This window comes from Lonchura striata, chromosome 31 (assembly GCF_050655825.1).
Source record: "Lonchura striata isolate lonStrDom1 chromosome 31, ASM5065582v1, whole genome shotgun sequence".
NCBI classification, from domain to species: Eukaryota; Metazoa; Chordata; class Aves; order Passeriformes; family Estrildidae; genus Lonchura; species Lonchura striata.
In genome coordinates this window covers 336,818-352,913 of record NC_140733.1, presented here as the reverse complement: position 1 = coordinate 352,913, position 16,096 = coordinate 336,818, and positions in this window count along the sequence as shown.

The window sequence follows — 16,096 nt, the reverse complement described above, 5'->3', positions numbered from 1 at the left end:
AGAGTTACAAAATTTCAGGAGGGGATTGGATGGAGTATTTACCTAAAGTAGTATGAACGTGTATGTTGTGTGAAAAACTGAGATGATGTGAAATACAGACTGAGCAAACTGGGCCTGAAACTGTTTACAAACAGCTGCATTCTCAGCTTTGAAGTTATCAGTTCTCAAAGTGATCTAGATATGAGATGCACAGTGGGGGAAACTAATATATTTTCTCCTCTGTAATGGGGGTGATCTGAATTTATTTCACATTTATTCTGCACACAGTACTGGTAGAAAAACATAAGCCCATTTGATGCTGTATCTGAATCCACTGCCCATTTCTGAGTATCTTTTGAGTGTTCAAAGCTGCAATCTGACTACTCATCCAACTTTTGCAAGCAGGCCAGTCTCTCCAGTGGGCCACTCTGTGATCAAACCCAAAATCGTGACTCCATCTTTTCCTGTTTTGAGGACATTTCCCTGTTAATATATGAATTTTACTTCATGAGCTTGCCATGTCTGTCTACTGCTGATAGCAGATACCTTTCTATTTTCCAGGAGCTTTATCTGTGCTCAGAGGGAGCAGCCAGCCTGAGAACGAATTTCCCAGAAGGGCCTGCACCAGCACGAATTCAAAACCCAGGAAAATTGTCCTGGAACACCTTCCATAGAGCATGCCAGCTGTGAATTGATGGGTTACGGAGCTGCAGCCACCATCCTCTAGCAGCCCGTAGGCTGTGCACACAAATCCGGTGCTCTGCGGCTTCGTTCTTCGCCCTCGTACACGACACCGCATTCTCCGGCTCCCGGAGCAAGAGAAACGGCTGCTTCGTGCACACAACAGCGGAGCTTCAGGCGAAAGACGCCGGGGAGCGGCACTTCCCCCGGAACAGCAGCGGAGAGCCGTAGTTTGAGTCTGCACTAGACTGCATGATAACGAAAAGCTTTGCCACTGTGTCTCGCTGGGAGATAGCTTAGGAGCGCAGGGCACTTATGCCGCCCTTGTCCAGAAACACGGATTTGCTGCACACTCCAAAAACAGTGCTCTTTCCAGGGCAAGATGTCAGATGCTCTCTGATGCCCGTGCTCCCTTCCTGCTCTTGCCCAGCTCGTTGTTTTAACGTGCACATGCCGTCCTGGCATTCAGTGCACAGTGAAAGCAATCGCAAAAGTCCAGCAGCTGCATACTCCCAAACACAAGGCGCTGGCTATGTTCTTGCTTCTCGACAACTCAACACAGACCTTCATTTCTGCAGTTGCCATCGAGGTCTCTGCACTCGGAGCCTTAGAGGACGAGCACGAGTTTCCCAGGAGGGGCTGCATCAGGACGAATTCAAAACTCAGGAAAATTGTCCTGGAACACCTTCCATAAGGATGCTAGAATGGAATTGAAGGGGCAGGCGAGCGGCCACCACGGTCCTCTAGCAGTCCTTAGGGTGCGCGCAGAAGCCCGGTGCTCTGCGGCTTCGTTCTTCGCCCTCGTACAAGCTACCGCTCTGTCCGGCTCCCGGAGCAGGAGAAGCGGCTGCTTCGCGCACACAACAGCCGTACGCTCCGAAGCGCTGCTTCAGCCGAAAGACGCCGGCGACCGGCGCTTCGCTTCGGACAGCTCCGGAGAGCCGGAGTGTGCGTCTGCACTAGACTGCATCATAGCGAAAAGCTTTGGCAGTGTGTCTCGCAGGGAGATAACTTAGGAGCGCAGCGCACTTATGCCTCCCTTGTCCAGAAACACGATTTTACTGCACACTCCAAAAACACTGCTCTTTCCAGGGCAATATATAAGCTGCTTTCTGACGGCCGTGATCTTTCGATTACTCTTGCCCAGCTCGTTGTTTTAACGTGCACATGCCGTCCTGGCATTCAGTGCACAGTGAAAGCAATCGCAAAATTCCAACAGCTGCTGACTCCCAAACACAAGGCGCTGGCTATGTTCTTGCTTCTCGACAACTCAACGCAGACCTTCATTTCTGCAGTTGCCATCGAGGTCTCTGCACTCGGAGCCTTAGAGGACGAGCACGAGTTTCCCAGGAGGGGCTGCATCAGGACGAATTCAAAACTCAGGAAAATTGTCCTGGAACACCTTCCATAAGGATGCTAGAATGGAATTGAAGGGGCAGGCGAGCGGCCACCACGGTCCTCTGGCAGTCCTTAGGGTGCGCGCAGAAGCCCGGTGCTCTGCGGCTTCGTTCTTCGCCCTCGTACAAGCTACCGCTCTGTCCGGCTCCCGGAGCAGGAGAAGCGGCTGCTTCGCGCACACAACAGCCGTACGCTCCGAAGCGCTGCTTCAGCCGAAAGACGCCGGCGACCGGCGCTTCGCTTCGGACAGCTCCGGAGAGCCGGAGTGTGCGTCTGCACTAGACTGCATCATAGCGAAAAGCTTTGGCAGTGTGTCTTAGCAGGGAGATAACTTAGGAGCGCAGCGCACTTATGCCTCCCTTGTCCAGAAACACGATTTTACTGCACACTCCAAAAACACTGCTCTTTCCAGGGCAATATATAAGCTGCTTTCTGACGGCCGTGATCTTTCGATTACTCTTGCCCACCTTGTTGTTTTAACGTGCACATGCCGTCTTGGCATTCAGTGCACAGTGAAAGCAATCGCAAAATTCCAACAGCTGCTGACTCCCAAACACAAGGCGCTGGCTATGTTCTTGCTTCTCGACAACTCAACGCAGCCCTTCATTTCTGCAGTTGCCATCGAGGTCTCTGCACTCGGAGCCTTAGAGGACGAGCACGAGTTTCCCAGGAGGGGCTGCATCAGGACGAATTCAAAACTCAGGAAAATTGTCCTGGAACACCTTCCATAAGGATGCTAGAATGGAATTGAAGGGGCAGGCGAGCGGCCACCACGGTCCTCTAGCAGTCCTTAGGGTGCGCGCAGAAGCCCGGTGCTCTGCGGCTTCGTTCTTCGCCCTCGTACAAGCTACCGCTCTGTCCGGCTCCCGGAGCAGGAGAAGCGGCTGCTTCGCGCACACAACAGCCGTACGCTCCGAAGCGCTGCTTCAGCCGAAAGACGCCGGCGACCGGCGCTTCGCTTCGGACAGCTCCGGAGAGCCGGAGTGTGCGTCTGCACTAGACTGCATCATAGCGAAAAGCTTTGGCAGTGTGTCTCGCAGGGAGATAACTTAGGAGCGCAGCGCACTTATGCCTCCCTTGTCCAGAAACACGATTTTACTGCACACTCCAAAAACACTGCTCTTTCCAGGGCAAGATGTCAGATGCTCTCTGATGGCCGTGCTCCCTTCCTCCTCTTGCCCACCTTGTTGTTTTAACGTGCACAGGCCGTCTTGGCATTCAGTGCACAGTGAAAGCAATCGCAAAAGTCCAGCAGCTGCTGACTCCCAAACACAAGGCGCTGGCTATGTTCTTGCTTCTCGACAACTCAACGCAGCCCTTCTTTTCTGCAGCTGCCATCGATGTTTCTGCATGTCGGAGCCTCAGGGGACGAGCATGAATTTCCCAGGAGGGGTTGTATCAGGACGAACCAATAAGCAATGAAAGTTGTCCTGGAACAGCTCCATAGAGCATGCCAGCTGTGAACTGATGGGTTAGGGAGCAGCAGCCACCTTTCTCTAGCAGCCCGTAGGCTGTGCACACAAGTCCGGTGGTCTGCGGCTTCGTTCTTCGCCCTCGTACAAGCTACCGCTCTGTCCGGCTCCCGGAGCAGGAGAAGCGGCTGCTTTGCGCACACTACACCGGAGCTAGCAAACAGAATTAGGGCCTTAGATGTGGGAATCCAGGTCCCAAATTCCCGTTCTCCATTATCCCATATCCTTTGGCACTGGTGTTGATTTTGTTTGAGTGCCACAGTGTGCTGGTGCCCTTCTGTCATGAGAAAATACTTCTGGTTTCAAATGCTGTAACACGTTTTCTCAAGCTACTCTTTCTCTCTCATTCTTTTGTATTTGTTGTTTAGATCTTCTTTGTAGGCTCTCAGCAGCACTGGCACTCTTTCCAAAAACAAGGGTGAGGTCCTGGGCTGCCTAACGCAGCTAGAAATTTTGCTTGGATGTCAAAGAACATATGAAAGAAGATCTGCCCTTATAGGAATTTTGTTTGTTCCTGTTATGATTGTAGGGTAAGATTCTTTCTGGGTCTCCGGTTGGACTAGGATAGTGCAATGGAAAAAGCAAAGAAGAATTATGGTGACATTTTTTTTTTCTTAAAAGACCTTGCTCTGTTAATGTGTAGGAGTGCAAAATGTGTAGAAGGTATTGGTAAACCCGAGGCAGTTTGTGCATGCATTAACAAGAAAATAAATTCAGGTCTGAGATCTGCACAGTGTTGTAGAGAGATTGTGGGACTGCCAGAGACACGTGTATGGTTTTACAACTCTTGTGATGCAATGGTATGTCTCTGGGAGTTATCCCAGCATAAGTTTTGGTAAGCGTAGTTGTTGGAGATGCTAAGTTTGCTATCTGTGAAACTAACCTGGGTAACAAAGACACGTGTTTTCTTGGATTCTTTGTTAGCCACTACTGAGCTCTTGTGTATAAAAGCTCTAAGTGTCAGAATCTGAGGTATTGATGATTCCGAGATTGTAGAATGTCTCTGTCTTTCTGCGCAGTTGCAAAAGAAGAAGTCATAATTCATCTGTGCTCTTTCCAAGGTTGTTTATTCTTGCTTATCTCTAACATGTTCTGCTGCCCTGCCGCAGGTCTGTCCTGCAGGGCAGCGTGTGGAGCTCTGCCCTCAGTGGGATGTTACAAACATTATATACCAGAAACTACCTGCGCTATATTTACAATAACGTGCCAATATCTGTCACCTACGTTGAACAGCGTGTCCCCAGCCTAAACCAATAGAAAAATGCCAACACTACAGTGAAACATGGAGGGCATGAAGAAGAAGAAAAAGGACAAGACACACCCAATTTCCTCCATCTTGTCCCCTTTGACCCCTAATCTAGAATCCTAAAATTTTACTTTTGCACCCATGCCACACTTAATTATTACTTATATCAAACACTCAGAGCTTGTAATTCATCCTGTAGGATTGAAAACTCTTTTCCATGGACAGAGATCACAGACAGTGTCTCTGGGGGCTCTGTACAGAGGGATTCCTGACCCCCTGCCAGGGTCCCAGACCTTCCAGGGCAGCCAGAGGGAAGCTCTGCATTCCCACACATAGAAGTCTAGACGGGTTGTCTGGAGTTGTTATAAATTACAAAAAAAATATCTTAGCCTATTCTATAAACTTGTTTTGAAAGCAAAGTGAAATTAGACTCAGATAGGTTGGCTTGTATAAAATAGATAGGTTAAATCAATTGTGATAGTGAATACTGAGAGCTATTTTGTCATGCAACGATTACAACAATGAGAAAAACAGGAGGAAATATTTGTAGCTGAAGTCACTAAAATGTACCATAAGTAATGTTCCTGGAATGTGTTTGTCAGATTTCATGTTGTTTTTCTGAGGGTCACTGAACAGAGACAGATAAAAACTGACTGGGGAGAGCTCTTATCATCACAGATGTCATCCTAGAGTGTCTCAGAGGGATCCATCATTACACTAACACTCTTATAATAGAAGCCTGCTCTGGTGCTAAACCTGGATTTTGGCTGCTTTTACTAGGTGAGAAAAACTCCCTGGAGGCCTCATTTTCTGAGTCACAGCTTTGGAACACTATCTGAATAGCTCTGGGGATGACAATGTTAAAGGTGCAGCAAGTAAGGTCTCGAGCAATTCTTTTTCAGAATCTGGACAGCTTCAAGGCTCCCTCTTGCAATTTGAAAACTCAGTCTTGCAGGATTCATTCTTTTTAGACTTCAAATGTATGTAGAAGTTTAAGAATGTAGACAGAGCCAAAGATCTCTGAGTCTGCAGTCAAGATAATTTTCATTTGATACTGTCAAAATATAGTGTTTAGATTCTCAGATTTTTTATATTTTCTCTTGCAAAACCAACTTCAGATTTCCTGTCCTTCCTTCTGAGGGGTATTGTTTCCTTTTTCCTGTCCACTCCATCACTCTTCAGTTTCCATCCTAAAGGAAACCATGACTGTGGAGAGCTCCACAGTTCAGCAACATGGAATCCCAGAATAATAGAATGTTATGTGTTGGAAGGGACCTTAAAGATCATCCAGTCCCAACCCTCAACATGGGAGGAGTGGAATCATCACAAGAGGACCAGTAAACTGATGCAGAAATGCTCTGAAAGAATCTGGATTCTTTGGAGATACTATTTTAGCCGCGAAAAGCCTTCTCTGTAATGGGAGAAGAAGTAAGCTGGGCAATGACCAGTTTAAATGCTTTTGGGTTTCTCTTACACATGACACAATTTCTTTGTATTCTGCTCTGTCATGGATAAAACTACCATGATCTTCATACCAAGATTACATCTGGAGGATTGTGTAAATCTTCTGGTTGCTCTGTGTTTCAATCGCCAAATGCTTACAACAGATTTTTTTTTTTTTTAATTTCTGTTATTTTCTGTGTAATTTATGAGGGAACCAAAAGAGTTACAAAATTTCAGGAGGGGATTGGATGGAGTATTTACCTAAAGTAGTATGAACGTGTATGTTGTGTGAAAAACTGAGATGATGTGAAATACAGACTGAGCAAACTGGGCCTGAAACTGTTTACAAACAGCTGCATTCTCAGCTTTGAAGTTATCAGTTCTCAAAGTGATCTAGATATGAGATGCACAGTGGGGGAAACTAATATATTTTCTCCTCTGTAATGGGGGTGATCTGAATTTATTTCACATTTATTCTGCACACAGTACTGGTAGAAAAACATAAGCCCATTTGATGCTGTATCTGAATCCACTGCCCATTTCTGAGTATCTTTTGAGTGTTCAAAGCTGCAATCTGACTACTCATCCAACTTTTGCAAGCAGGCCAGTCTCTCCAGTGGGCCACTCTGTGATCAAACCCAAAATCGTGACTCCATCTTTTCCTGTTTTGAGGACATTTCCCTGTTAATATATGAATTTTACTTCATGAGCTTGCCATGTCTGTCTACTGCTGATAGCAGATACCTTTCTATTTTCCAGGAGCTTTATCTGTGCTCAGAGGGAGCAGCCAGCCTGAGAACGAATTTCCCAGAAGGGCCTGCACCAGCACGAATTCAAAACCCAGGAAAATTGTCCTGGAACACCTTCCATAGAGCATGCCAGCTGTGAATTGATGGGTTACGGAGCTGCAGCCACCATCCTCTAGCAGCCCGTAGGCTGTGCACACAAATCCGGTGCTCTGCGGCTTCGTTCTTCGCCCTCGTACACGACACCGCATTCTCCGGCTCCCGGAGCAAGAGAAACGGCTGCTTCGTGCACACAACAGCGGAGCTTCAGGCGAAAGACGCCGGGGAGCGGCACTTCCCCCGGAACAGCAGCGGAGAGCCGTAGTTTGAGTCTGCACTAGACTGCATGATAACGAAAAGCTTTGCCAGTGTGTCTCGCTGGGAGATAGCTTAGGAGCGCAGGGCACTTATGCCGCCCTTGTCCAGAAACACGGATTTGCTGCACACTCCAAAAACAGTGCTCTTTCCAGGGCAAGATGTCAGATGCTCTCTGATGCCCGTGCTCCCTTCCTGCTCTTGCCCAGCTCGTTGTTTTAACGTGCACATGCCGTCCTGGCATTCAGTGCACAGTGAAAGCAATCGCAAAAGTCCAGCAGCTGCTGACTCCCAAACACAAGGCGCTGGCTATCTTCTTGCTTCTCGACAACTCAACGCAGCCCTTCATTTCTGCAGTTGCCATCGAGGTCTCTGCACTCGGAGACTCAGAGGACGAGTAGGAGTTTCCCACGAGGGGCTGCATCAGGACGAATTCAAAACTCAGGAAAATTGTCCTGGAACACCTTCCATAAGGATGCTAGAATGGAATTGAAGGGGCAGGCGAGCGGCCACCACGGTCCTCTAGCAGTCCTTAGGGTGCGCGCAGAAGCCCGGTGCTCTGCGGCTTCGTTCTTCGCCTTCGTACAAGCTACCGCTCTGTCCGGCTCCCGGAGCAGGAGAAGCGGCTGCTTCGCGCACACAACAGCGGAGCGGCAGCCGTACGCTCCGAAGCGCTGCTTCAGCCGAAAGACGCCGGCGACCGGCGCTTGGCTTCGGACAGCTCCGGAGAGCCGGAGTGTGCGTCTGCACTAGACTGCATCATAGCGAAAAGCTTTGGCAGTGTGTCTTAGCAGGGAGATAACTTAGGAGCGCAGCGCACTTATGCCTCCCTTGTCCAGAAACACGATTTTACTGCACACTCCAAAAACACTGCTCTTTCCAGGGCAATATATAAGCTGCTTTCTGACGGCCGTGATCTTTCGATTACTCTTGCCCACCTTGTTGTTTTAACGTGCACAGGCCGTCTTGGCATTCAGTGCACAGTGAAAACAATCGCAGAATTCCAACAGCTGCTGACTCCCAAACACAAGGCGCTGGCTATGTTCTTGCTTCTCGACAACTCAACGCAGACCTTCATTTCTGCAGTTGCCATCGAGGTCTCTGCACTCGGAGCCTTAGAGGACGAGCACGAGTTTCCCAGGAGGGGCTGCATCAGGACGAATTCAAAACTCAGGAAAATTGTCCTGGAACACCTTCCATAAGGATGCTAGAATGGAATTGAAGGGGCAGGCGAGCGGCCACCACGGTCCTCTGGCAGTCCTTAGGGTGCGCGCAGAAGCCCGGTGCTCTGCGGCTTCGTTCTTCGCCCTCGTACAAGCTACCGCTCTGTCCGGCTCCCGGAGCAGGAGAAGCGGCTGCTTCGCGCACACAACAGCCGTACGCTCCGAAGCGCTGCTTCAGCCGAAAGACGCCGGCGACCGGCGCTTCGCTTCGGACAGCTCCGGAGAGCCGGAGTGTGCGTCTGCACTAGACTGCATCATAGCGAAAAGCTTTGGCAGTGTGTCTTAGCAGGGAGATAACTTAGGAGCGCAGCGCACTTATGCCTCCCTTGTCCAGAAACACGATTTTACTGCACACTCCAAAAACACTGCTCTTTCCAGGGCAATATATAAGCTGCTTTCTGACGGCCGTGATCTTTCGATTACTCTTGCCCACCTTGTTGTTTTAACGTGCACATGCCGTCTTGGCATTCAGTGCACAGTGAAAGCAATCGCAAAATTCCAACAGCTGCTGACTCCCAAACACAAGGCGCTGGCTATGTTCTTGCTTCTCGACAACTCAACGCAGCCCTTCATTTCTGCAGTTGCCATCGAGGTCTCTGCACTCGGAGCCTTAGAGGACGAGCACGAGTTTCCCAGGAGGGGCTGCATCAGGACGAATTCAAAACTCAGGAAAATTGTCCTGGAACACCTTCCATAAGGATGCTAGAATGGAATTGAAGGGGCAGGCGAGCGGCCACCACGGTCCTCTAGCAGTCCTTAGGGTGCGCGCAGAAGCCCGGTGCTCTGCGGCTTCGTTCTTCGCCCTCGTACAAGCTACCGCTCTGTCCGGCTCCCGGAGCAGGAGAAGCGGCTGCTTCGCGCACACAACAGCCGTACGCTCCGAAGCGCTGCTTCAGCCGAAAGACGCCGGCGACCGGCGCTTGGCTTCGGACAGCTCCGTAGAGCCGTAGTGTGCGTCTGCACTAGACTGCATCATAGCGAAAAGCTTTGGCAGTGTGTCTCGCAGGGAGATAACTTAGGAGCGCAGCGCACTTATGCCTCCCTTGTCCAGAAACACGATTTTACTGCACACTCCAAAAACAGTGCTCTTTCCAGGGCAAGATGTCAGATGCTCTCTGATGGCCGTGCTCCCTTCCTCCTCTTGCCCACCTTGTTGTTTTAACGTGCACATGCCGTCCTGGCATTCAGTGCACAGTGAAAGCAATCGCAAAAGTCCAGCAGCTGCTGACTCCCAAACACAAGGCGCTGGCTATGTTCTTGCTTCTCGACAACTCAACGCAGCCCTTCTTTTCTGCAGCTGCCATCGATGTTTCTGCATGTCGGAGCCTCAGGGGACGAGCATGAATTTCCCAGGAGGGGTTGTATCAGGACGAACCAATAAGCAATGAAAGTTGTCCTGGAACAGCTCCATAGAGCATGCCAGCTGTGAACTGATGGGTTAGGGAGCAGCAGCCACCTTTCTCTAGCAGCCCGTAGGCTGTGCACACAAGTCCGGTGGTCTGCGGCTTCGTTCTTCGCCCTCGTACAAGCTACCGCTCTGTCCGGCTCCCGGAGCAGGAGAAGCGGCTGCTTTGCGCACACTACACCGGAGCTAGCAAACAGAATTAGGGCCTTAGATGTGGGAATCCAGGTCCCAAATTCCCGTTCTCCATTATCCCATATCCTTTGGCACTGGTGTTGATTTTGTTTGAGTGCCACAGTGTGCTGGTGCCCTTCTGTCATGAGAAAATACTTCTGGTTTCAAATGCTGTAACACGTTTTCTCAAGCTACTCTTTCTCTCTCATTCTTTTGTATTTGTTGTTTAGATCTTCTTTGTAGGCTCTCAGCAGCACTGGCACTCTTTCCAAAAACAAGGGTGAGGTCCTGGGCTGCCTAACGCAGCTAGAAATTTTGCTTGGATGTCAAAGAACATATGAAAGAAGATCTGCCCTTATAGGAATTTTGTTTGTTCCTGTTATGATTGTAGGGTAAGATTCTTTCTGGGTCTCCGGTTGGACTAGGATAGTGCAATGGAAAAAGCAAAGAAGAATTATGGTGACATTTTTTTTTTTCTTAAAAGACCTTGCTCTGTTAATGTGTAGGAGTGCAAAATGTGTAGAAGGTATTGGTAAACCCGAGGCAGTTTGTGCATGCATTAACAAGAAAATAAATTCAGGTCTGAGATCTGCACAGTGTTGTAGAGAGATTGTGGGACTGCCAGAGACACGTGTATGGTTTTACAACTCTTGTGATGCAATGGTATGTCTCTGGGAGTTATCCCAGCATAAGTTTTGGTAAGCGTAGTTGTTGGAGATGCTAAGTTTGCTATCTGTGAAACTAACCTGGGTAACAAAGACACGTGTTTTCTTGGATTCTTTGTTAGCCACTACTGAGCTCTTGTGTATAAAAGCTCTAAGTGTCAGAATCTGAGGTATTGATGATTCCGAGATTGTAGAATGTCTCTGTCTTTCTGCGCAGTTGCAAAAGAAGAAGTCATAATTCATCTGTGCTCTTTCCAAGGTTGTTTATTCTTGCTTATCTCTAACATGTTCTGCTGCCCTGCCGCAGGTCTGTCCTGCAGGGCAGCGTGTGGAGCTCTGCCCTCAGTGGGATGTTACAAACATTATATACCAGAAACTACCTGCGCTATATTTACAATAACGTGCCAATATCTGTCACCTACGTTGAACAGCGTGTCCCCAGCCTAAACCAATAGAAAAATGCCAACACTACAGTGAAACATGGAGGGCATGAAGAAGAAGAAAAAGGACAAGACACACCCAATTTCCTCCATCTTGTCCCCTTTGACCCCTAATCTAGAATCCTAAAATTTTACTTTTGCACCCATGCCACACTTAATTATTACTTATATCAAACACTCAGAGCTTGTAATTCATCCTGTAGGATTGAAAACTCTTTTCCATGGACAGAGATCACAGACAGTGTCTCTGGGGGCTCTGTACAGAGGGATTCCTGACCCCCTGCCAGGGTCCCAGACCTTCCAGGGCAGCCAGAGGGAAGCTCTGCATTCCCACACATAGAAGTCTAGACGGGTTGTCTGGAGTTGTTATAAATTACAAAAAAAATATCTTAGCCTATTCTATAAACTTGTTTTGAAAGCAAAATGAAATTAGACTCAGATAGGTTGGCTTGTATAAAATAGATAGGTTAAATCAATTGTGATAGTGAATACTGAGAGCTATTTTGTCATGCAACGATTACAACAATGAGAAAAACAGGAGGAAATATTTGTAGCTGAAGTCACTAAAATGTACCATAAGTAATGTTCCTGGAATGTGTTTGTCAGATTTCATGTTGTTTTTCTGAGGGTCACTGAACAGAGACAGATAAAAACTGACTGGGGAGAGCTCTTATCATCACAGATGTCATCCTAGAGTGTCTCAGAGGGATCCATCATTACACTAACACTCTTATAATAGAAGCCTGCTCTGGTGCTAAACCTGGATTTTGGCTGCTTTTACTAGGTGAGAAAAACTCCCTGGAGGCCTCATTTTCTGAGTCACAGCTTTGGAACACTATCTGAATAGCTCTGGGGATGACAATGTTAAAGGTGCAGCAAGTAAGGTCTCGAGCAATTCTTTTTCAGAATCTGGACAGCTTCAAGGCTCCCTCTTGCAATTTGAAAACTCAGTCTTGCAGGATTCATTCTTTTTAGACTTCAAATGTATGTAGAAGTTTAAGAATGTAGACAGAGCCAAAGATCTCTGAGTCTGCAGTCAAGATAATTTTCATTTGATACTGTCAAAACATAGTGTTTAGATTCTCAGATTTTTTATATTTTCTCTTGCAAAACCAACTTCAGATTTCCTGTCCTTCCTTCTGAGGGGTATTGTTTCCTTTTTCCTGTCCACTCCATCACTCTTCAGTTTCCATCCTAAAGGAAACCATGACTGTGGAGAGCTCCACAGTTCAGCAACATGGAATCCCAGAATAATAGAATGTTATGTGTTGGAAGGGACCTTAAAGATCATCCAGTCCCAACCCTCAACATGGGAGGAGTGGAATCATCACAAGAAGACCAGTAAACTGATGCAGAAATGCTCTGAAAGAATCTGGATTCTTTGGAGATACTATTTTAGCCGCGAAAAGCCTTCTCTGTAATGGGAGAAGAAGTAAGCTGGGCAATGACCAGTTTAAATGCTTTTGGGTTTCTCTTACACATGACACAATTTCTTTGTATTCTGCTCTGTCATGGATAAAACTACCATGATCTTCATACCAAGATTACATCTGGAGGATTGTGTAAATCTTCTGGTTGCTCTGTGTTTCAATCGCCAAATGCTTACAACAGATTTTTTTTTTTTTTAATTTCTGTTATTTTCTGTGTAATTTATGAGGGAACCAAAAGAGTTACAAAATTTCAGGAGGGGATTGGATGGAGTATTTACCTAAAGTAGTATGAACGTGTATGTTGTGTGAAAAACTGAGATGATGTGAAATACAGACTGAGCAAACTGGGCCTGAAACTGTTTACAAACAGCTGCATTCTCAGCTTTGAAGTTATCAGTTCTCAAAGTGATCTAGATATGAGATGCACAGTGGGGGAAACTAATATATTTTCTCCTCTGTAATGGGGGTGATCTGAATTTATTTCACATTTATTCTGCACACAGTACTGGTAGAAAAACATAAGCCCATTTGATGCTGTATCTGAATCCACTGCCCATTTCTGAGTATCTTTTGAGTGTTCAAAGCTGCAATCTGACTACTCATCCAACTTTTGCAAGCAGGCCAGTCTCTCCAGTGGGCCACTCTGTGATCAAACCCAAAATCGTGACTCCATCTTTTCCTGTTTTGAGGACATTTCCCTGTTAATATATGAATTTTACTTCATGAGCTTGCCATGTCTGTCTACTGCTGATAGCAGATACCTTTCTATTTTCCAGGAGCTTTATCTGTGCTCAGAGGGAGCAGCCAGCCTGAGAACGAATTTCCCAGAAGGGCCTGCACCAGCACGAATTCAAAACCCAGGAAAATTGTCCTGGAACACCTTCCATAGAGCATGCCAGCTGTGAATTGATGGGTTACGGAGCTGCAGCCACCATCCTCTAGCAGCCCGTAGGCTGTGCACACAAATCCGGTGCTCTGCGGCTTCGTTCTTCGCCCTCGTACACGACACCGCATTCTCCGGCTCCCGGAGCAAGAGAAACGGCTGCTTCGTGCACACAACAGCGGAGCTTCAGGCGAAAGACGCCGGGGAGCGGCACTTCCCCCGGAACAGCAGCGGAGAGCCGTAGTTTGAGTCTGCACTAGACTGCATGATAACGAAAAGCTTTGCCAGTGTGTCTCGCTGGGAGATAGCTTAGGAGCGCAGGGCACTTATGCCGCCCTTGTCCAGAAACACGGATTTGCTGCACACTCCAAAAACAGTGCTCTTTCCAGGGCAAGATGTCAGATGCTCTCTGATGCCCGTGCTCCCTTCCTCCTCTTGCCCAGCTCGTTGTTTTAACGTGCACATGCCGTCCTGGCATTCAGTGCACAGTGAAAGCAATCGCAAAAGTCCAGCAGCTGCTGACTCCCAAACACAAGGCGCTGGCTATCTTCTTGCTTCTCGACAACTCAACGCAGCCCTTCATTTCTGCAGTTGCCATCGAGGTCTCTGCACTCGGAGACTCAGAGGACGAGTAGGAGTTTCCCAGGAGGGGCTGCATCAGGACGAATTCAAAACTCAGGAAAATTGTCCTGGAACACCTTCCATAAGGATGCTAGAATGGAATTGAAGGGGCAGGCGAGCGGCCACCACGGTCCTCTAGCAGTCCTTAGGGTGCGCGCAGAAGCCCGGTGCTCTGCGGCTTCGTTCTTCGCCCTCGTACAAGCTACCGCTCTGTCCGGCTCCCGGAGCAGGAGAAGCGGCTGCTTCGCGCACACAACAGCGGAGCGGCAGCCGTACGCTCCGAAGCGCTGCTTCAGCCGAAAGACGCCGGCGACCGGCGCTTGGCTTCGGACAGCTCCGTAGAGCCGTAGTGTGCGTCTGCACTAGACTGCATCATAGCGAAAAGCTTTGGCAGTGTGTCTTAGCAGGGAGATAACTTAGGAGCGCAGCGCACTTATGCCTCCCTTGTCCAGAAACACGATTTTACTGCACACTCCAAAAACACTGCTCTTTCCAGGGCAATATATAAGCTGCTTTCTGACGGCCGTGATCTTTCGATTACTCTTGCCCACCTTGTTGTTTTAACGTGCACATGCCGTCTTGGCATTCAGTGCACAGTGAAAGCAATCGCAAAATTCCAACAGCTGCTGACTCCCAAACACAAGGCGCTGGCTATGTTCTTGCTTCTCGACAACTCAACGCAGACCTTCATTTCTGCAGTTGCCATCGAGGTCTCTGCACTCGGAGCCTTAGAGGACGAGCACGAGTTTCCCAGGAGGGGCTGCATCAGGACGAATTCAAAACTCAGGAAAATTGTCCTGGAACACCTTCCATAAGGATGCTAGAATGGAATTGAAGGGGCAGGCGAGCGGCCACCACGGTCCTCTGGCAGTCCTTAGGGTGCGCGCAGAAGCCCGGTGCTCTGCGGCTTCGTTCTTCGCCCTCGTACAAGCTACCGCTCTGTCCGGCTCCCGGAGCAGGAGAAGCGGCTGCTTCGCGCACACAACAGCCGTACGCTCCGAAGCGCTGCTTCAGCCGAAAGACGCCGGCGACCGGCGCTTCGCTTCGGACAGCTCCGGAGAGCCGGAGTGTGCGTCTGCACTAGACTGCATCATAGCGAAAAGCTTTGGCAGTGTGTCTCGCAGGGAGATAACTTAGGAGCGCAGCGCACTTATGCCTCCCTTGTCCAGAAACACGATTTTACTGCACACTCCAAAAACAGTGCTCTTTCCAGGGCAAGATGTCAGATGCTCTCTGATGCCCGTGCTCCCTTCCTCCTCTTGCCCACCTTGTTGTTTTAACGTGCACAGGCCGTCTTGGCATTCAGTGCACAGTGAAAGCAATCGCAAAAGTCCAGCAGCTGCTGACTCCCAAACACAAGGCGCTGGCTATGTTCTTGCTTCTCGACAACTCAACGCAGCCCTTCTTTTCTGCAGCTGCCATCGATGTTTCTGCATGTCGGAGCCTCAGGGGACGAGCATGAATTTCCCAGGAGGGGTTGTATCAGGACGAACCAATAAGCAATGAAAGTTGTCCTGGAACAGCTCCATAGAGCATGCCAGCTGTGAACTGATGGGTTAGGGAGCAGCAGCCACCTTTCTCTAGCAGCCCGTAGGCTGTGCACACAAGTCCGGTGGTCTGCGGCTTCGTTCTTCGCCCTCGTACAAGCTACCGCTCTGTCCGGCTCCCGGAGCAGGAGAAGCGGCTGCTTTGCGCACACTACACCGGAGCTAGCAAACAGAATTAGGGCCTTAGATGTGGGAATCCAGGTCCCAAATTCCCGTTCTCCATTATCCCATATCCTTTGGCACTGGTGTTGATTTTGTTTGAGTGCCACAGTGTGCTGGTGCCCTTCTGTCATGAGAAAATACTTCTGGTTTCAAATGCTGTAACACGTTTTCTCAAGCTACTCTTTCTCTCTCATTCTTTTGTATTTGTTGTTTAGATCTTCTTTGTAGGC